The sequence below is a fragment of the Protopterus annectens genome, chromosome 2.part2 (genome assembly GCF_019279795.1).
Source record: "Protopterus annectens isolate FY-2018-M chromosome 2.part2, PAN1.0, whole genome shotgun sequence".
NCBI classification, from domain to species: Eukaryota; Metazoa; Chordata; order Ceratodontiformes; family Protopteridae; genus Protopterus; species Protopterus annectens.
This window is the reverse complement of record NC_056730.1, coordinates 1,108,284,902-1,108,308,754: the sequence shown is the minus strand read 5'-3', so window position 1 is coordinate 1,108,308,754 and position 23,853 is coordinate 1,108,284,902. Positions and strand designations below refer to the sequence as shown.

The 23,853-nt window shown below is 38.1% G+C and overlaps 1 protein-coding gene across 1 annotated transcript in view; it reads left to right on the top strand.

Moving 5' to 3' along the window:
- DOCK8 (dedicator of cytokinesis 8) overlaps positions 1–23,853 on the top strand; it is a 1,731,107-nt gene that overhangs the window by 310,573 nt on the left and 1,396,681 nt on the right. The window lies entirely within an intron of this gene.

Genomic DNA, 23,853 nt, shown 5'->3' with positions numbered 1-23,853 from the left:
TAGAAGGCCAAAATACTAGACCTTTCGCCATTCTTTTGGTAGAATCAGTTCCTGGGTGGCCAGAATACAAGATCTTAATATGCTCTTGTTGCAAGGGCTTTGGAACAATCACTTTAGGACCTTTCATGATGATACTATTGTCTGACAAAATCTCAACTCTGTATGGGAAATGTGGTTGCACTTCTACTGATAAACAAGATTACTTTGAAGGTCATCCTCAGCTGATAAAGAGGTTTAGCTTCTGGAGAATTAGATTTGAAGCTGTGTGATACTTCTGCAATTTCAGCATCATATGTTGCAATCTAGCTGGACCTGTATGCATAGGCTTTCTCAAAATAGTAACAAGAGATCGGTGGTCAGTTTAAGTCTGGATAGGTCAACCCTAAATATAATCATGGAACTTGGAACATGGAAACACAATTGTCAAAAGCTCTTTCTCAATCTGGGCATGTTGCATCTCGGTGTGGGTAAGAGTTCTCGATGCATAGGCTACTGGTCTACCCTCTTGAAGAATGACTCCACCTAGACCAAACTCAGAAGCATCACAGGAAAGAGTAACTGGTTTTTGAACATCATAGTAGCTGAGAGTTGGTGGGTTGGCAATTTTCTGTTTCAGGACATCAGATACTCTTTGGTGCTGTTCTGACCCTGACCAAATTGCATCTTTGTGTGTCAGCTCTTGTACTGGTGCTGAAAGGTGGCTTAAATCTGGAATAAACTTGCCTAGATAGTTGACCATACCAAGAAAATATTGTAGGACTTGGACATTGTCTGGAACTGGCATCTCTAGAATTGCTGTTTGCTTGGAAGGATCTGGTCAGAAACATGAACTGGTAAACAAGTGACCAACATAAGTAACTTCTCATAGCCTGAATTTGCACTTCTGAGGATTCAGCTTAAGATTCACTTGACATCCTCTTTTCAGAACTTTCTTAAGGTTTCTTTCATGTTCGACTTCATTATTGCCTCCTACTAGAATATCATCTACTATAATAGCACAGGGATAGCCAGAAAAAAAATGTCTCCATTGCACGCTGAAAGACTTCACTGGCAGAATTTATTCCAAATGGCATTCTCATAAATCTGTATCTTCCAAATGGTGTGCTGAATATGGTTAACAAGGAAGATTTTTAGTCTAGCAAAATTTTTCAAAAAGAACTCTTTGTATCTAAGGCAGAAAAAACAGTGGCATTTGGCATGAGGGCAGTAACCTGTTTGACTGTACGCTTTGGATGATGAGGCCTTTTTAATGCTTTGCTCAGATTTCTTGGATAAATACAAATTCTAATATCATCTGAGCTTTTCTTATGAGCTACTACCATAGGAGATACCCATTCAGTAGGTTCTTCTACTGGACAAATTACTCCAAGCTGCACCATTTTGTCTAGCTCGGCTTTGACTCTGTTCTACATAGCTACTGGAACTTTCCATGCTGGTCCAACAACTGGGCTGACCTCTGGGTGTAACTTCATAGAGTATACAACAGTTAGTTCACTTAGTTTGTCAGCAGAAATATCAGCATACTCAAAAAAATAGTTTGGGCGAAATTTGAGCTGTTGTCATTCAGGCGTACATGGTGAACTTCTTTATTAAATGAAAGCAGTCTCACTTTGAAACTGTCTCTGAGGCCTAATAATGACTGGACGTGTCTCTTGACTATGAAAAATTGCAAGTCATAGCTGTTCCCAGCAGAGTAACATGAAAGTACTACCGAGCCTTTGGTTTGAATCTCTTCATCACCGTAAGCAACAAGCATTGCACACTTTGTCAAATCAAGTTGTTCTGCAGCTTTTACTCTAGCAAATGTTTTTGCTGACATAACGTTACACTTTGAGCCAGTATCTACTTTGAGCTCTACGGGACTCTCATTAATCCAAACAGTACAAAACATTTCATTCTTTGCCCACAAATCTACTGCATTAACAGTTTTACCAAGCACAGACACACCATCAACATAAAAAGTAGGGTTGCAGCTTTCTAACTGATCAACTTGCTCTTGGAATGCCCTCTTTTAATAAAAGAACGTGTCTTATTTGATTTACAATATCCTTTGAAATGATTTCACCTATTGCAAGAATGACACTGCTAACCAAATGCTAAGCACTTTTCTCTTTTGGATTTGTGATTTCCACCACAATTAATAAAGTTGACTATGAAGGTAGGTGGGGCACATGTTTTGACTTTGTTGAATCACCCTTATGCTTCACTGAGCATGCCCTGGAATTTGCTGGAAAGGCTCAGGGTTTCCCAGGGACTATTATAGGACCTGCAGTAGCTGCCATGTGCCTGGGCCTGTTTCCTTTGACCACTTGCTGCATACTATCAACATGAGCGTTGTCATTGTGCCTTCTGCAGTTATTCTCATTTCTAAGCATACTTGTGTGCTTTTCTGTAAACTCGTATATTTGACAAATCTCAATGGCCTTATTTAACATCAGATTACTGTTTCAAAGCAAAATCTTTCTCACTGTCTCATGTTTAATACCACACACATGCCTGTCCTTTATCAACTCATCTCTCAAATCACCAAATCTGCATGTGTTAGCCTTATTTCCCAAGTCAGTTATATTTGCTGCAAAAGTTTCCCCAGGCTTTTGATCCCTTGTGTAAAATAAGTGCCTTTCCATTATAACATTCATTTGAGGGTTACACATTTCTCTAAATTTGCATTTTAAGCATTCAGGGTCTTCCTGCATCACAGCCTGTACCACAATATGGTGCTCTTCCCCCTTCCCTGCAAACACAGCAGATGCATACACAAATGAACGCTGCCTTTCAATGGCCTCTGAAACAGCTAAATTGAGCAGAATAAATGCTTTTGTACATGCGTCTTTGTCATAAAAAGCAGCCTTATGAAAATATCATATTCCTGCAACACAAGCAGTGCAGATCTGTGAAACCCTTCTGCCATGCCAACAGATTATATAAAAGACAATGCAAAATTAGCCCTTGAAATTGTGTACAAACATTCACACGCACCAGGTACTTGTAATAATATTCCAATCCACAGTAAACTCTTTGAAATGCTGTACTCTGCAAAATATGCATTGAAATAATTGTACTTTGCGAAATGTTCTTTGAAATGACTATATTTTGTGAAATAACTGCATTGTAATACTGCACACACTTGCACACACTGGATACTTTGAATAGCTTTAGTTAATCTGAAAAAGTAGCACATAGTGAAAACTATGGTTGTTTTCTTTTTTTTGTACATTTTATGTGATTCAGATATTGTTTCAAGCATTTTCATAACTATTTTGAATATTTTTATCAATATATCGCGGTTTCAGATGTTTTGTTTAATAAGGAATTTGTTTTGAGTGTTCTGAGTGTATTTCATTTTATATTTGTAGTGAAAGAAATCACTTAAGTGAGTTTTAGTACCTGGAATTTGTTTCTGACCTGTTTTACGAGTCATTTGAGCAGCAGTGATGATCCACTCCTATATATTTCTCCAACTCTAACCACTTGCATCATGGATGTAATTCTGGATCCCATTCTGACACCATATCGTTTGTCCTATGTGCATTAAGAAGATGATGATACTTTGGTGTTTGTTTAAGTAATTTATTATGTGCAAACACATCAGGATGGATGGCAGGAACATGAAACTTGAACGAACTGACTGACTGACTACATGCCTACATGCTCTCACTATAGCCGCTCACTCAAAATTGCACTCCTTTTTGCATATGCTCAGTACTTATATGCACTTGCTAGCTCAATGGAAAGTTTCTTAAAGGTATATCACACACTCTGATCTACAGAAAGAATCATTGTGGACCTTATCAACAAGGACATAGGCAACCTTCAAACTCTTGACCCAATCTTGTTTGGCTTTGTTAAGGGTAACTCATGCTTACTAAAGCTGGTGGACTTCTTCAAGAATGTCACCAAAGCCCTGGATTAAAGTAAAGCAGTATGTGCCACCTATCGTTACTTAGCCAAGGCTTTCAACACAATCCCCCACTCAGGTATCATCAAGAAACTCTCCCAGCTGGGGATTAATCCAGTAAATGGGTAGCCAACTGGCTTACTGACACTGACAGAAAAATTGTGGAGTCCAGCTCCACCAGTGGAACTTACCAGTGGGGTGCCACAAAGTTCTTTACTGAGTCCTCTACTGTTTGGAATCTATTGCTCAGACGTCCAGGCAAATGTAGACAGCCTGTGGCTTACCAAGATCACAGATGATGGCAAACTGGGAGCAAACATTTTGTCTCCTAAAGATATTAGCATATTACAGGAGAGGTTAGCATGGACAAATGACTGGTGCCAAAGCCACAATCTAAAACTAAATGTAAAAAGTGCACCAAAGCCACAGTCTAAAACTAAATGCAAAAAAGTGCATCATTGTCCCCTTTGGCAGTTAGGTAGCCCCTGCAAATTACAATATAGGTAGCACCCCTCTAAGCTTGAGCCAAGTGGTGCATAACTTGGGAACACAAGTTGATAGAAGTCTAAACTTTGATAACCATGCATCCACAGTGGTAAGGAAAGCCTTTTATTTTGCACACAACATAAGTAAGGGCATCGCATCCAAGACCAAAGCTGTTATAACTCCTCTGTACAACACCCACATCAGATCACTAATAGAGTACAACACTCCCTTTTGCATGTACCTCACCAAACACCTGCAGCAGATGGAGAGACCACAGAGGTTCCTGACCAAGAGAAGTCAGGGACTCCAAAACATGACCTACATAAAAAGACTGAAAGCTCTGTCACTGAACTCACACAGGCTGCTGAGAGACCCTGCCCTAATGAAAATGCTGCACATCCACAATTCAAGTGTTACAACAGTCACTCACACCAAAGATCTTAACCTAGCCTGTGACTTAAAACATGCTGGAGAGACAAATATGTCTCCCAGAGACTGTTGCTACTATGAAAAAACTCCCAGTTCACTTTAAGCAGAGCTTGTCAATGACCCTATTTAAGCACAACCTGGATGACTGGATGGGAGACTGTAAATTCACCCCTGGGGATGCACCTATGTCCCTCGTGGACAGAGGCAGCTGGTGCTGATCATAGATTTGCTCTACAAACAATCAAACATGTGACAGTGGTCAATTAGGAACATGGGTATTGCATGGCTAGGTTTGTAAATGCCCTAGGGCCATTAGCCTAGTAACCTTCTATGAACCTATGAACTACTAGTAGAAAAAATATAATTGATATAAGGATATAAGGACTATGGTAAAATAAGAAAACATGTATAGCTATATAATTACTCATTCAGAATAGAAATGTAGTGAAAATAAGTTTAAGATAAACAAATGAATCGAGTTGCTAGGGTATATTTATTACTGAATGAAAAATCACTTCACAACAGGTTTGGCACACATTTTTAGTCACTAGGAAACAGCTTTCCTTTGATTTTTTTCTAAATATACATTTTGGTACAACAAAACCCGGTCTTCTGTAAACATAGCCCAACATACTTTGCAGTAAAATAGCTAATGGACTTTATGTCCAAATTTGTAATATTGGATGATCGCATGCGTTCACTCTCTACCTTTTAAAAGTCACATGGGTTTTAGTGTTCTCTTATGCCTATTTTTTTTTCAGAAATCTGTCTGATTAGGGAATTTAAAGTCTGTCTGAGCAGAGCATTTATGGAGTCTTCTCATATTAGTACCAAATTCCTGTAATGCATTTAGTATTATCTTTGATAAACAGTATGTGTAAACATTTTGTTTTATTATGTGCTGATTACTATGCCAACAGTCTTAATCTCAATCAAGTATTATATTTTTAACATCAATATGTCATTCATTTTACTATATATGACTTTATTATGGTAACAGATAATAATAAACACTGCAAAGTATTTTATCACATTATTAAGCATTCTACTGTTAGTCTACTAGGTTATATAATTTGCATAGTTAATTCAAAAGAGGAATTTGTGTGTAGCAATTTATTTGCAGTTAGCATTACAATGAAAGAAACTGTAAACTATTATTTTCGGACTCATATAAAATAACATTTGTGTACGTTTTGCTTTCAAAGATTTTTAAATCATGTTGGTTTATATTTCCTTGAATTTTATCCAGATCTCATTCAGAATTGTTATCTTTTCTTAATACAATTTTATGTTTAAGGTCTTACAGTAGTTCATTCAGTTGTAAAATTATGTCCATCATACTGAAAGTTTTATTCAACAGGTTATCCTGGTCACTTAGTGTAGACTCAATCCAGACAGACAGAAGAACAAACTAAATATTTTGTCTTTGATATGGTTCACCTTTCATTATAATTCTTTAACACGTTTTCTTTGGATAGTGTAACAGATGTACCAGTGTTCATCTTTTTGCATGTCTACCTTTCTGTCTTTTAGGTACTATTGAAATGAAATATTTTAATACAACTGTTGCATATTATAGAGACCTGCAGGTGTAGACGTTCAATATTACTAATGCTGTTACAAATGTAGACGCTATTAACTTGTATGACAGACACTTTAATATATAGCTATAAATTGGCTACGTGGATGTCTCTTAAAATTTGACCTTCTACTAGTACACCAAAACCTGCCAGAGTGAAAACGGAAAAGGTCTTTACTTCAAGAGATGTATGGTACAGGCTGCTGTACTACATTATCTCATCCTCTGCAATGTGCTCAGTGTAGTACCGGTTTGGTTCATTGAAGTTTGACATTAAAACCGACTGGATGTATCAGCTGCTGGGGCACACCGGCACTCTCTGACTTCTTGTCTGGGAAACATAACATATTTTGCCATCGATGTCATGCTGATCTGCTTAACTGGTTACTGAGGACCATTTATTTATAACAGCCGTTTTTTATAACAGTAAGAGAAAACTTGACTAACTGAACCAACTTCATTCTACACATGATGCAATTATTTTATTAAACCACACAAAACTAGTACTGTTTAACAAGTTCTCTTCTAAAGGTTCTTTGTATTTTAGTCATAATAATATTAATGCAGAATTGCCTGTACTTCCTTTGAAACAAATGCAGCAACAGAGTTACCAAATGCTGTATAGTTATTAAATCTGCATACTGGTTTGTTTTTGTTGCATTTTAATCAGAGTAATTTAACATATACTATATTTTTTACTTACTTACTCTAAGCATTAATATGTTTTTTTCTGGAATGCTAGTCTTTTTACGTAAAGAAAGGAATTCTTATGTTCTCATACTGTATGTACTTTGTTCTTCATTCTGTTGGTATACCTAGCATACCTCCCAGCTGACCTTCTCCTTCATAAAATAATCCTTTACACAGATAAGCTTCTATTAAAAGCAGAAAGCACTAACTCTGAATTACAAAACCACCTAGACCAACAATTTGCATGGCTTCATCATAGGTTATACACTATTATACCATGACCCCCTATTAATATTCCAAAACGTGCACGCTGATTGGCCAGCGTGCACATTGTAAATCGACTTATACTAATGGAAAAAGGTCCGGTCGCCCGGACTTTTTCCATTAGTATAAGTCTTTTTTTAAAACACTGTCTTGCTATGTTAAAAGAGTTTAACAGAGCGACACAGGTTTAAAAAAAGCAACGGAGATCTCCGTTGCTTTTTTTAAAGCTGTCTCGCTATGGTAAACTCCTTTAACATAGCGACACAGTGTGTAAAAAGCAACGGAGATCTTGCTTTCTCCGTTGCTTTTTTTTAAACCTGTCTCGCTATGTTAAATGGGTTTAACATAGCGAGACAGCTTTAAAATAAGCAATGGAGATCTCCTTTGCTTATTTTAAAGCTGTCTCGCCATGTTAACCCATTTAACATAGCGAGACAGGTTTAAAAAAAAAAAGCAACGTAGAAAGCAAGATCTCCGTTGCTTTTTATTGTTTCACTATGTTAAATGGGTTTAACATAGCGAGACAGCTTTAAAATAAGCAACGGACGTCTCCGTTGCTTATTTTAAAGCTGTCTCGCTATGTTAAACCCATTTAACATAGAGAAACAGTAAAAAAGCAACGGAGATCTTGCTTTCTCCGTTGTTTTTGGCCACAGCTCTGATGTACTGTGTAGGCATGCACAGTACATCAGAACTGCCGCGGATGCCAGACAGCTGCGGAAGGGCAGCAAAGAGGCATTATACAATGCCATTATTTAAGAAAAGTAATTGTTTCTTTTCTTAAATAATGTCATAGTATAATAGCAATAACCCACTTCTGGGTGTGGGTAATGCAGGATTTAACCACGGTTGTCTTTAGCTTCGCCCTCGGGACCAAACCACGCCAACCGTGGTTAAATCCCACATTACCCACACCCAGGCGTGGGTTATTGCTATAATAAACTCTTAGTAAACCTTAACAAAACAAACACAATGATATTTGGCACACCAAATGATTAGTCTACCCTGTGCCCACTGAGGTAATTGATCCTAGGTGGAGTCCAAGCCTTCCAGTTCAGTCTTACAAAGATCTTGGGATTTATCTAAATCAGTGTCTGACTTCCTCACATCAAGTTGAAACCACAGTGTGTGAAGTCCTCTCTAATCTTAAACATGCCTACATATTTGCAAGCTACCTCACAGCTTGCATAAAATTCCTTTGCAAAAATTATTCTACTCCCACGATTAGAATATTTTGCCCTCCTGATAACACTAAATTCACACATAACAGATTTACTACAAAAGAACACAACATAGACTTTCTATATATAAACAACAAAGACCATCAGTGAGTCCCAGCTCTACCTTCCAATAAAATTTATTTCGTTGAACAGTTCCTTCTCTAGCGCCTCGGCCAACAGCCTTTACAGAGTAAAACAGTAAAACTCATAAAACACTTGCAATATATACAAAAAACCAAGTAATCAATCAATCACACAATTAAACTATCAAATCACATAGCTTAAACATATTTAAAGTCATAGTCTTAAACAAGACATTGCCAGTTACATTCTCTGTTCATTCCATGTGGATGCAAAGTCCCAAATTTCATAATCAAAATGCATTCCTTTTGTCTTAACATATTTTTTTGCCTATCAACATCATTATAATATAATGGAACTTTCTATATTTGTACTTGTATTTGTGGTTTGGCTAATGACTGAAAAAAAGCTTTAGGGTCAATTCATCTACCAGGTTTACAAACAATGAATAAACAAAAATAAATCAATAGCCACACCACTGCCTCCTGTTAACCTCATCACACACTTTTCCAGTTTTATCTTATCACATACTTACTTTCAGAGACAGTCTAGAGAGCATCCTTAACAATAATTGTTTCTCACCACAAGCTTGTAAACCTACTCAACCCAGTACACAATTTCCCCAAGAAATCATGGCGCTGGCGCTCCCAGTTTTGAGCAATAACTATTTATTTATAATAAATACCAACAAACATGCCTTCTCTAAATTAGTCCCATTTGTCTCTTCCAACATTTAACATTGAGCCAACTTTAGCATCTTTTTAAACATTTCTGTTTTACTCAAAATCTCACGTGACACTCACCCATTCAGTGTTTCCTAAATCTATCCTTTCTTGTAATTTTAGTTTTCACCTTTTACTATTTGAAATAACACCATGAAACATCAATTGTTTGAATAATTGTTTGAAACTGATTGTTTGAATTTACTGTTAGAATAACTTGTGTAAAAGCATTTGCAGTTATATTTATCTTTGCAATTATTGTTTATACACTGTTTGCTTTACCTTCTGAGTATCTGTAATAAGATATAGCTGTACAGTTCTGTGATTATCTAAACATTTGTTAACAGTTGTAAAAATATTTCTTATTGTAACTCGTCAAAATGTTTGTATGACTCATGTTGTGGCTGTTTCATAGCTTTAAAGGGTCAGATTGACCAACCCACCTACCCAGTTATCTGACAGAAATCAGTCAACTAAAAACCTCAGCAGTGTTGACTGTTGCAGGTGCAGGATCTACACAGACCATCTATCAGGTCAGATTAGTTAGTACCTTACTTGTTCCACCTTCAGTGTGGGAAAATAAAGAGTATGGGAGATGGTCCTCTTACACTGTTTTTGGATATACTGATTCTCCATTTGCTCCATATTGAGAACATGCTGTGATGACTCCACGGTGCTGTGATTCTTTCCTGAAAGCATTACTTTTGACGAAACAGTTAATTAAATGAGTGGGCTTTTGGTTAAGTCTCATTGGAGCACTTTTCACAAAAAAGGAAGTACTGTAAAATGGGCATTAAAGAATTTTAATAATCCATTCCACCATTACTGCATATATATGAATAGCTGAATTGTGTTATACAGAGCTCTCACAGACAAAGCTCATTTCTATAACAGTCTTAAGGCTATTACTTCCACTATTTCTTTAAGTTCAATCAATACCAAAAGAAAATAAAAACACTTCACTGATATTATTTTTCTTTTTGTGAGAAATCAAAAATTATTGAAAGATAAAAGAACACTCATCTCCTCAAATTAATCTATAGGAGGCCCTAATTACATTTCACATATGATAACCCATCAATGCGCCATACTTAGTTGGTTACAAGAGAATATCAAATCTCTCCTGGACAGTAAAGTACAAGATATGATGGAAAAAACTAATTGCATCTTGTGATAAAAAGGTGCACATATGCTGAGGTGGACTCCACTTCCAGGACTTCATCATTTGGTTAGCTCCAAAAAAAATAAATAAAATATGCCTGGCTGAGAACCAAAGGATTTCCAATGGATATTAAATCTCAACTCCTAGATGACACCATGAATAACTGATTAATGTTTTTTAAACCAGCTAATGAGATATTAACCAATCTTGAAGGGAAAAAAGCCAAAACTAGGATATATGCTAAGTAGTAGTTGTGTGGATTTAGTCTTCAATTCTGTAGAAACATCTCAAGTAGTAAAAGACAGTTTTACAGAAACGGGAATTTGTGATTGCAGCTTTCAGTCTTATATCAGAACCTGAGAATATACTGCTCCTGACAGATGGGTTCTACAAGCACTTTCAGGAGGTATTTCAAAAGAATTTCTGAATCATCTTGTTTCATCCCCAGTTCCTGATACACCAGTTGACCACATGGAATTGCATTAGGCTTAATGGAACAAGCTTTGGTGAAAAGGAAGTACAGTCATTGCCAGACAACCAAAATGGTGCACGCCTTTACTCTAGACTTTTTCTGCTATCCTTCGCTCCCCCCAAAAGCACACAAAACATGAAGACAATTCTCATTGGTTCTTTTGAGATTTCTTTCTTAAAAGCTGTCTCAGGTTTCAACTTTCTGTTACCTAAGAAGCTCAGTTGTGAGTGTTCAGCCATTTTACAGTGAGCTGATCGAAGGAAGGGCACTCAGCAAACTCGGAGCTACAATATATAACATTAAGAATCCTGTTTTTTGTTTATTTTGTTCTTTATTTCTTTGTTGTTTATAGCACTTTGTGTACTGTTTATTTTTTCTAGCTAGTTTCACTGTGTGTGAGGTATTAACTGGAAATTGTCCACTCTTATTAAGCATCTGTTGGGTTGTTTGTTTATGATAACTTGTTGCAGTTAAACTCTTTTTTTCTAGTGGCTCCTTTAGCTGTTTAAAACTTTCATTTATAGGCTCACTGCTGCTTTTCAGCTGTGAGTAACATTTCTGCTGTTTGTTTCCCACCCTCCCTCCCTGTTGGCATAGTGTTTTTATAGTTGGTGGCTTTGCAGTTGCCCGCCCCTAGTGTAAATTTGATCTGGGACCCTCCTCCCAGTCTAGTGTCATTACCTCATTCTACCCAGTACAGGGAGAGCATTTGAGAAGGCCAATCAGCTTAGTTTCTGCTACTCCTTTCTTTCTTTCCTTTCTCTCTTTCCAAAAAAAAAAAAAAAATTTATCTGCTTTTACTGTATTTGTGTTTTTTCCTACTTTATTTTGCTTTTGCGTCATCTTAAAAGTACTCAGTTGTATTTATTACTGCTTGGTGTAACTCATTGTAAGCCTTTTAGTTTAAGCACCTGGGCTTCAGACCAGTTTTACATTAGGAAGGCTTGTGGTCTGCACTGTAGTGGCAGAACAGGTAGCTTACATCCTTCTAAGTTGGGAACTGCTGATTGAGGGCTCAGTGTCTGTTATTCTAAAAGTGTATTAATTCTGGTTTAAGCACTTGGGCTTGAGGTCAGTTATTTTACATTAAGAGGGTTCGTGTTCTGCACTCTTGTGGGAGGAGAGGCTGGACTCTGTCCTTCTGTGCTGGGAATTTCTGGTTAAAGCTTATAGTACCTGCATATTTGAACTGCTTCTTACTGAAATTGGTACACCTCGTTTGCTGTAGCATAGACTAGATCTAGGCCTGCTGAATCTAGCTTTGTTTGTATAACTTGAGCACTAATCCAGGCATTCTTTAAAGTATTCAGTTGTATTTATTACTGCTGGTAGTAACTTGATTAAAGTGTAGCTATCATTTCTAAGTCTTTTGGATTAAGCACTTGGGCTTCAGACCAGTTGTTTTACATTAGGAAGGTTTGTGGCCTGCACTGTAGTGGCAGGACAGGTAGCTTACATCCTTCTAAGTTGGGAACTGCTGATTGAGAGCTCAGTGTCTGTTATTCTAAAAGTGTATTAGTTCTGGTTTAAGCACTTGGGCTTCAGGCCAGTTATTTTACGTTAAGAAGGATTGCGGTCTGCACTCTTGTGGGAGGAGAGGCTGGACTCTGCCCTTCTGAGCAGGGAATTTCTGGTTAGAGGCTTATAGTGCCTGCATATTCTAACTGTTTCTTACTGAAATTGGTACACCTTGTTTGCTGTAGCATAGACTAGATCCAGGCCTGCTGAATCTAGCTTTATTTGTATGCTTGTTGTTTGTTTATTTCCCTGAAACGCTAATTCCACCTAAACGCGGCCTTTTAGCACTTCTGTGGATCCCTAGTGATATCTGCATTGCTTGCTGTACTTATTTCCTTGTTTCACTTGAAAGAAAGTTACTGTTTGTCATTTTTGCATTTATGTTACCTGTAACACATTGCATTTAAGTTACCTGGCACTTGCTCACTAAAGCAATTATATAAGTCAGCTCTAAAAAATTAAAAGCACTACACCCTCACAAACTCCCCTTGAGTACCTTGTTCCCCATTGACCCTTTTTTCAATTATAAAGGAATTCCCAATACTATTCTAGCATGTCCAAAGGTCAGTTGTCAATCTCCTCTCCGGTCCAGCTGGTGAATCTGGGAATCTTGAGGCAATGTTACAACTGCCTCATGTACACAGACAACCCTCTCCTCCTACCAACAAATTCCAACACATGTGAGAGATGCAACCATATAGCCAAACTGGAGGCTAAGCTCTCTCAACTCAGTACTGGCGTAACCAGTGAGGAGGAGAAGGAAACCACACTCACTACAATTCCAGTCTCACATAGACCTACCATGACAACAAACCAAACACATAAACACACAAAAACATACTTGGAGGCTCTAAATAAAAATCTGCCTAAGCAGCAGAGACCTCCAAAGCAGACACCCAAGCAACCGCTACCCCAAAACAAAACACGTGCAACACATAGCTCACAAAGCCAGTGTTACGAACAGTCACAGCCCTTAAGGCTAAACAACACACCTGATACACTTGTAATAGGTGACTCTATCGTCAGGCACACTGACGTCCTGCTCACCAGGCTGAACAAGGAGAAGGTCACGGTGAGCTGCCTGTCGGGCACTAGGATCCGCCACATAACACAAGCACTCAGGTCACTCCAAGGCAAGTACAAATATGACTCAGTCATTGTCCATGCTGGTGTGAATGACCTTAGACGTACCTCCCTGGACTACATGAAAAGAGACATAGAGGAGCTCTCTGAGCATGTAGCCCAGGCCGGTATGACCCTGACCTTGAGTAGCATCTTACCCTCACCAAGAATGATGCCACAATATGAAGACAAGATGATCAATTTCAACAATTGGCTTAAGTGTTGGTGTCATTCAAAGGGGATCCAATGCCTGTCAGCCTGGGATGACATGCTCAACAAGCCACGATGCTTCGCTAGGGACGGCTTGCACCTGTCACCCTGGGCTTTGGATATTGGCAAAGGCTCTTGCTACCCCCATAGTGCCTTTTTTAGGCAAGGCTCAAAAGACAAACCCACCTCCATAGGTATCACAAGGGATAAGAAACTAAGAGTAATGCTACTCAATGCCAGAAGTCTAAACCTCAAGATGCACACTCGAAACTCTCCTTAGCATGGAGAACATCGATATCTGTGCAGTAACAGAAACCTGGTTCAAGGCTCCCAAGAGCACCCCAGCACTACCAGGTTATACCTCATACCATGCTTTTCGGACCCAAAACTTGGACCGAACCACAAAAGGAGGGGGAGTATCAATATTCGTCAAAGATACCCACACCTCCAGGTTGGTGGCACAGCACGAAGCATCAGAGACTATCCATGTGCAACTAACTTTGGGTAAAACTGCCTTCCAGTTTATAGCCTGCTACAGACCACCCTCCCAAACACAGGAACCCCACTTGGCCTTCCTGAGAATACTGGAAAATATGAAGGTCTCCCCAAACACCATTATATTGGGTGACTTCAACTACCCAAACATAGACTGGGAGCATTACTCTAGCTCCAACACCCTAGCCCAAAGATTCCTAGAATTTATAAACTCAAATGCTATGGAACAACTTGTTACCACTCCCACAAGAGGGGAAAACATACTGGACCTGATCATCACCAACATGGGGACACTATGCTCCAGACCAGAAGTGTATCCCTCACTGGTAAGATCAGACCATAAACTAATCTCACTGGATATTCAACATCCCGACCCCACCCCCTGCCCAGAAAACCACAGTGAAAAACTTCTCTAAAGCAAATTTCACACGCCTCAAAACCGAGGCGAAATCCTTCAAAGCCCCCGGGCCTGTGGAAAATACGGCCCAGACTGCAGAATCCTTTATAAATGCATTCTATGAACACCTTCAGGAATGCATGGATCATGCAATCCCAAATAAAACCAAGACCCAATCCTCCAAAGGCAGACGTCCTGTCTGGTGGACCCCAGCCATAAACAAACTATACAATAGAAGGAGGAAGCTACTACATGATAGAGCAAAATCCCAAAAAGGGAAGGCATCTCTGATCAGTATTAGCAAAAAACTACGGGCACTCATAAAATCGTCTAAGGCCAGCTTCGAGAGAAAAATTGCACAGGACACTAAGGATAATCACAAGGCTTTCTTTAGTTATGTTAGGAACCTGGGTGGGAATTCCTAGGTATGCTCAGAATTAGTCCAAAATGACAAAAAATACACCGAGCCCACAGACATTGCCAACATCCTAGCTGACAGGTTCAGTGCAAACTTCTCCCCCCTCTCCCCACCAAAGGGGCAAATATCTATCCCAACAGAGTGCTGCCCCCCTGGCATCTCAGATGCTCAGGTAAGAGCCACCCTCTCCAAAGCAAAAAACACAGCATCAATGGGACCAGATGGTGTCCCGGGCTGCATCCTACATGAACTCCAAGAAGAGCTAAACCCAAACATAAAACTACTGTTCAATCTTAGCCTTACTACAGGATATGTACCCAAAGAGTGGCGTACAGCAACAGTGGTCCCTCTCCACAAAGGTGGTGCCTCAACGGATCCTGGAAACTATCGCCCCATAAGCCTGACTAGCTTGGTCTGCAAAGCTATGGAAAGGATCATCATGGACCTCATAAATAAAGATATTGGGGACCTACAGACACTGGATCCTACCCAGTTTGGCTTTGTTAAGGGCAGATCCTGCCTCTTAAACCTGGTCGATTTCTTTGAAACAGTCACCAAGGCCATTGACGAGGGAAGGTGGTCCACACAGCCTACCTGGACCTCGCAAAAGCCTTCGATACAATACCCCACTCGGGCATTATAGATAAGCTCACCAGCTTAAATATAAACCCCTATGTCACTAGATGGGTTGCAAACTGGCTCAAGGACAGAACCCACATGGTTAGAATTGCTGGAGCCATGTCAGACTCCAAACCAGTTACAAGTGGCATCCCACAAGGCTCAGTCCTGGGACCTCTCTTGTTCGGTATATATTTCTCGGCGGTACAGGCCAACATGGAAGGACTGAGGCTGACCAAGTTTGCAGATGACTGCAAACTGGGCGCCATAATCAACTCTCCAGCTGACACAAGCATCCTCCAAAAGGGCCTCATAGAAACAAACAACTGGTGCCAGAGCCATGGCCTTAAGCTAAACGCCAAAAAGTGTATAGTCATCCCCTTTGGCAAAAACAAAGTGCCCACAAATTACCACATAGGTGGTAATCCATTAAGTACAGAAGAAGTCATTAGGGACCTGGGGACCCAAGTTGATAGCAATCTCTCATTTGACAACCACGTGGCCAAAGTGGTTAGAAAAACATTTTATATAGCCCACCTAATCATGAAGGGATTCACATCTAGATCAGGGGAGGTCATCGTGCCTCTTTACTCATCCCTCATCAGGCCCATAATTGAGTACAATGCCCCTTTTGGGATGTACCTTACCAGACACCTGCAGCAACTGGAAAGACCCCAAAAGTACCTCACCAAGAGGATCAAAGGGCTCAAACAGATGCCATATGCTGCCCGGTTAAAGAAACTCCAGCTCTACTCAGTGGCATACCGCCTGCTCAGAGGCGATCTGTGCCTGACGTATAAAGCCATGTCCAACCCGGAATTAATGAACATGCTGCACCTCAGAAAATCCAAATCCCATCGAGCTACGCGCTTGAGAGACTTGAACCTCAGCACTGAAATAAATAGGACATGCTGGAGAGACAGATTCATAACCCAGAGGCTCCCTTCACTCTGGAATAAAATCTCAGTCCAGGTTAGGCAGAGTCCCACATTGACTCTCTTCAAGAGGAATCTTGATGAGTGGATGGGAGATCGTAGGTTTACCCCGGCTATCACTTCTGTGTCACTGTTAGGCAGAGGCACAGTATACTAACCTCAAAAAAAGGCATAGCAAAATTAATTTAAAATGGGTGGCGAAAGCCAAACACACTCTGGCTAGGCTTATAAATGCCCTAGGGCAGATAGCCTAGTATGAACCTATGAACCTATGAACAATTGCTAAACCTCTCCAGTGCAAATCATTTAATTGCAACAAAGACTTTAAGTATGGTGGCTTTTGGACCACACTACCTTTCAAAGAATAAATCTCATTTACAACAGCAGTAGATATGGAAGACACTTACCTTTGATCTCAACAAGACGCTATGGCAGCAAATGTTTTTTTTTATTTTTCAAATACATTTGAATGAATTCCATAGTATTTATACATAACATCTTAAATAACTATCTACACTATTTACATTAGCCTGACACTATAACAGATCTTAATGTATAGAGTTACTTTATAAGTATGTCCAATCCATTATCACAGCATCTGATCAATTATTGTATAGTGTAAATCAACGATAAGACTTTTTCCCAAGGATTGTTGATAAATGGCTTTGGATAAATTCTTAGTTCTTTAATTTTAATTTCCAATAATGTTGTGGTCTTCAGAAGGCTGTAGAAGTCTTCCAAAGTTGGTATTGTGTTTGTATTCCATCTTCTTGTTATAAACTTCCTTGAAATTGCAAGTGTAGTCCATACTAGATACACGTTTGACCTATTCAAATGAGGACCTTCATTCGCATTTAATAATACAAGAGCTTTAGTTAAATAAAATGATTCATTAAATAAAGCTTGTAGAAAGTTATTAATACCATTCCAAAATGGCTTAATTTTAATACAGTCAAAGAAAATGTGGTTCGAATCTGCATTGTGTACTTGCTCACATCTTCAACATATTCCTTTTATGGAAGAACTAATTTTACTGATTCTATCTGGGGTTAAGAATGCTCTGTGCAAGCATTTCCAATTAAAAACTTTCCAGTGTTGTGTAAAGGATGTATATTTTATCGATAATAAAATATTTTATTTAATATCTTCAGTTAACTGTATTGAGTGTCCTTTTGTTTTATATATATATTGCTGCAAATATTTGAGACGCTAAGTAACTGATTTCTACTTTCATATTGCAGCTCTCTTATTTAGACCATGCAACCCATACAGTATTAACAAATTGTTTAACTTCACTGTTTGCACATTTGAGGAAAAGTCACATAACCTTATTCCATTATCTAAACAATTGGTTGATTGCAGACCAGACCTGAGAACTCTTACAGCAGTAGGCAATGAATGTCCAACTTGGTAACTCTCTATGTATAACCATGCAGTGAAAGAAATCTAGTTTAAATTCTAGCCAAGCAGTGACATTTCTAGGACAATAATTGACTAAGCACAGAAGAAAATGTTCATTTTCCAAGACAAAATTTGAGACCTCTTTTTTCTGGAAGGAATATGGTTCCAGTCTCCTGGCCTAACAGCAAGGCAGTATCTCAAAACTCTGGAGCATGTTTATGCATCTAGTTGTTTCTTATGTAAGACTGTACATGAGAAAATCTCAGTGGTTACTGAAGAATGTCTCAAGTACACCTAGAGATCCTGAAGTTAATAAAGAAAGGATTTATGTGATGGTAGAACCCTAGAAATTATCTTTATAAATTTCACTGTTTTCTTACTTTCCAACTGTAAGTAATAACACATTTCTTGGATCTTGCAAGGAGAGGTTTCACTGCATGTCCTCCCTGTATGTGCATGGGTTTCCTCTTGGTACTCTGGCTTCCTCCCACATTCCAAAGACATGTGTCTAGAGCATTTCTCCCCGGGCCTCAGCTGAAAATAGGCTCTGCCCTTGTCAGACTTTCCCGGTCAACAAATGTTAAACAAATAAATAAAATAAAATTATTTATTTAACTTCCAGACTGCATTTAATAACATGTCTTGGATGTTTACACGTACAGATCATTTAAAAAGATATTGGCAAAAGCCTTTTGATCTCCAAATGAATGTTGTATTCATGTCAGCAGAAAGGAAATGCTTGGAACTGACAGAGGTGTGGAGCCATTTTAGAAAATTTTTATTTGGGACTTTCCAGACCAAAATGAGCAATGTACAGTAACATGGCACATCAACAAAGATGGAAGGGACAATATTCTGTCAACACTATAGGCAAATTATGTTAATATGACATTGGGAAATCCATTACAAGTTGATCTTCATAGCAGTCTGTCTTCCAGGAGAACAAAGTACAAAGACAATTTCCCTGAACAGACAGATGTCTCTTGGTCATAAATGGTAGTTGAGTACGTTGGTCTTTCACCAAATGTAAAATGTTGCTGGCATACCAAAAGTGGCTTTATTTGCTTCTCATTGCAAAAATTCTACTTTTGTGTTCTCTACTTTATTGGTTTTCATTGCTGAAGTATTTTGAAGGTGGTTACCTTCTCATTTCCATGGAACCAATAATTGATGTATGCATTCCCTCTATTTCCAAGTATTCATAAAGACTTTCTGATGGCAAAAGTAATGTGCAAATGATTTTGATGGCCATAGTTTAATCAAAGTGACTACATTTTTTCTGCTTATGCAACTGAATAATAATGCTCTTTTTGGAATGGACATTGAAATCCCAACAGGGAATCAAAATGCTTCATCTTATCCTAAAGTCATTTAACCACAGTTTGGAAGATAGGGATGAACAGCTGACCAGCACTGTTGCGAATTGTTTCTGCTACGGGCTCCACGGCAAGAAAGACTGAGGTAATGGCGTTGCCTGCTCCCCTTTATAACTCGGGCGACCTGATGTCAGCCAGCAAGCGACAGCAGCCAACGCACAAAACCTTGACTCTGGTATTCGGACTGACTGAGGGCTACCACAGCATGGATAACCCCAATGGTTAGGACTGTAGCAGTGAATACACTCGAACATCTACATTTATGGTGAGTGTACACAATTGTACTTTTTAGGTCCTAACAGTGAAGTATTTTTGTCTGTAGCTCTGAAAGTTTTTAATTAATTCAAAAGATCAATTAGCTACAAGCCGTGCATTCAAAAGTTGATCAGAATGGGTAAATAGGATAGGATTAGATCCTTTTTATTTGTCAGTTCCATTTGAATTTACTGTAGCTTACTCTTGATTCAAGATACATATTTTTTGCAATATCAGCTTGTATTCCTACATTCCTTCAGCTGGTAGCTAATCATTCTATGAAAAGTTTTCTTAAATAAGTTTCATTTTGAAGTCCTGCAAGAAGGCAGGTATCACTCTCCTGGGATTTGAACATCAGGCTGAAAAAGCTAACTGTTTCCATTTGAGCTAGTAAAATCAGTGGACTTGAGGCATATTCCACATAAATCTCTTTTGTTGGTGACAATTATCTCAGGAAGGAGAACCTCTGAACTGTATTCTCTAATGTGCAGATCTCATATATTGTATAATGGTATTGAGAGGGTATCAGTAAAAATGAATCCTTCTTTTATGACATATCTACTATTTGTTATTTCCTTGAACCAATCCATTCAGCTGCCAGTATTTTAACCCGTGATAATGTTGCAGAACATTTACTGTACATTATAGATTTTCATAGTTAATTGAAATAGTATACTAAAATGGATTCATTTGTTCAGAAAATATGGAAAACTTTTGCCTCTGTCATAAAAGAAAAGAAGCAATTGCCTGATACTAGCCAAAATGTACTTAAATGTTATCCAATGGCATATTTCTTTTGTTAATTATAAGTACAACAAAACATGTCATGGCCATGTTTAGGTTCTTCAAGAGCTGAAATATAATTATTTATGCCCAGCTCATATTTCAAAAAACAAAACTGGACTACTTCCCATACATTTACTAAGTATTGCAAGCTAGAATCTCAGTCTGAGGGGAGGGTAGATTCAAGCACAGCACTCCTACTGGAAATCCTGTAAGTATCCACCACTCAGACTTTACCTACTTACCTACTACTTGTAATTACACGCGGACATTATGATTTACTGAGTTGATGACGCTCCCCAAAGGAAAACAATACAGTTGTCTGAGATACTTATCATCACAGTAGATCTTCAAAGAAAGGTCACTTTAGCAGGAATGTTACCCTTCCCCACCCCCTCCTCCTGCATGTACTATATATATGTATATATGTATATATATATATATATATATATATATATATATATATCTATATGTATATATTGTTACAGTATGGCTTACATTTCTTGTCAGACTATATTTGTGTTGTACATACTTGCCTGTAGAAGTTACTTGGTGTAAAGAACTGATGTAGACACATGCTATTTTCTACTTATTTGGGAAATTTGGGAACCTCTGACTGTTGCATATCATTACAAGTATTAGAGTGAAACTACCACTATCCTTCTCAGAGGAACACAACAGTTATTGGAAAAAATGTCTAGGCCAATGCATTTTTACTGTTGCCTAAACCCAAGTAGGATTTACTGCTACTCTGGCTTTTCCTTGAAGACCTACTTTTATGGGATGTACAACAGGTAACTTTATTTTCCAGGGAGAGTAGTGCTACATGCCATTTGCCATAAGAAAACAGCATGCATTTTGGGTCAACTTCTATTTATAAGATTTAATCTGAAAAAGATAATGATATAAATCAATGCTTTTTATTTAAAAATACATCTTCTGAAATCTAAGCATTAATATGCTGCTCATATTATCCACAAAGCCTTTTGTCAATCAGCAGTCATATGCTCACCCACTAAGCTAACTCAACAGTTCCACTCCTAATATCACACCCTTTTTAGCCAACCACCATCTACTCACTCTCCCCTTGAAATGCTGTATATATATATATATATCTATATATATATGTGTGTGTGTGTGTGTGTGTGTGTGTGTGTGTGTGTGTGTGTGTGTGTATATTATATATGTATATATATATATATATATATATATATATATATATACCGTATATATATATATATATCTATATATATATAATATATATCTATATATATATATATATATATATATATATATATACACACACACACATATAATATATATATATATATATATATATATATATATATATATATATATATATATATATATATATATATATACACACACACTCACACACACATATATAAATATATATATATATATATATATATATATATATATATATATATATATGTATGTATACTAGAAGTCACCAACGGCTACAATAGCTTTGGAGATGCGCTATATAGTAATTCAGTGGCTAAAAAATGGAACTCTGTCCCCACTAGCATTCAAAACACATCATCCAAAGCCTCCTTTAAAGACCTCATCAGGCAACATCTCAAGCAAAGTTGGCAGTGCCATGATTGCTCCACAGGCTAGTGTAAGCGGATAAGGTATACATACTAAATCTAGAGTACTTGATAATAGTTTTCAATCTTACTCACAAACACTGGCTAATCTACAATGTATGTACTGTACCTGTGTACTATGTATGTATTCTACCTATGTTCCAAATTTCAGCTCTACACCACAAATCTATTAATTACCTTTATTTTTAAATTAATATTTTTTTGTTTGTTCTCTCCACTGTAACTGTTGATATGCCACATACCACTGTAAAAACGTGTCTTTTGTAATTTGTGTGTATACTGATCATGTCTAAATAACTAAATGTATCTGTAATTTTTCTTTGTGGAGCTTTTCTCCCCGGGCCTCTGCTGAAAAAGGGCCTTATCGGCTCAGTCAGACACCCCCGGTTAACAAATGTAAAATAAAATAAAAATAAATAAATAAAAATATATATGTGTGTGTATATACAGACACACACACACACACACACACACACACACACACACACACACACACACACACACACGTGTGTCTGTGTATGTTTCATTTTGTTCCTCTGTTAAGTACATAAAGTTGAATATGAATAGCTAACACAGTACTTTACACTCTTCTATTTTGTATAACTATTCTGCTTTGTTTCTCATTTGTATTGTGACTCTTGGGCTGTGGCCGATATGGGATCACTTTGGATCAGTCCTCTGCCTTGAACAACACATCTGAATAGATACCTACAAACACATATACATGAAGAAACACACAAGTAAAAAATAAATAAACAAAATAGAAATACCATCTTCGTAGTAGTCTCACTTATAAAAGGCAGGTTACAGACAGTATATTATTTCTCCAGAAGGTTTAGATCAATGGTGCTTTTCTTGAATAAGGTTCTGTTAATGTTTCTTTGAATATAAATGAAAACCTCTTTCTCACAGAGGACTGAACAAACTGGAAAATGGCTAACTGTGGAAAATGATGGCGATATTTAAATAGTCTAGTTGGACAGGGATTTGTTCAGCAAGTGGAAGCACATAAAGGTAAAAGCACACGCACAGCTTCATCGTAACTGACATTGTCAGGCTCAGTTCTGCATACTACACATTGCAGCATGTGAAAAGAGAAGCTTGATCTTGGTAACCCTCTTCACAAATACATGTGTAGCTTCCTCACACAGGAAGATAAAAAGCCTCTGTGAGCAGACAGGCTGTCTAATTTGCACAGACCACATACTGCCTGAAAGAGCTGTGCCATCTGATTTTATGCAGCAGATATCTCACTGGGCAAATAATGTCTCTTACATGAGATGTGTGACTGGGATGTTAAGTAATGGTCATCCAAACTAACTATGTCCTCGAGCAGGCCTGGTCTTTACCAGTAGTGTGCCACTCAGTCTAAAGACCAGAGAATCCGAGATATCCACACAATGAGGCTGAGAGATCTACAGCACCTACCATAACTTTGTTATAGGTAGTGACAAGTTTGTGTGGCTCTTCAGCATTGCACTCATTCAACAACTGGTCCAGTAAGAATATTATAATGCTACTGAGATGCTCTAGAAGGTCCTACATTGAGCCAGCTTAATATACGGGGAGTAATTAGTTGTAGACTAACTCTATAATGAATCATATAGTGGCCAGACAAACACACTGGAACCCACAAGTTTCCAGACAAAGTTAGAACTCCAGGTTCAAGGAATCCCCAAATTTAATGT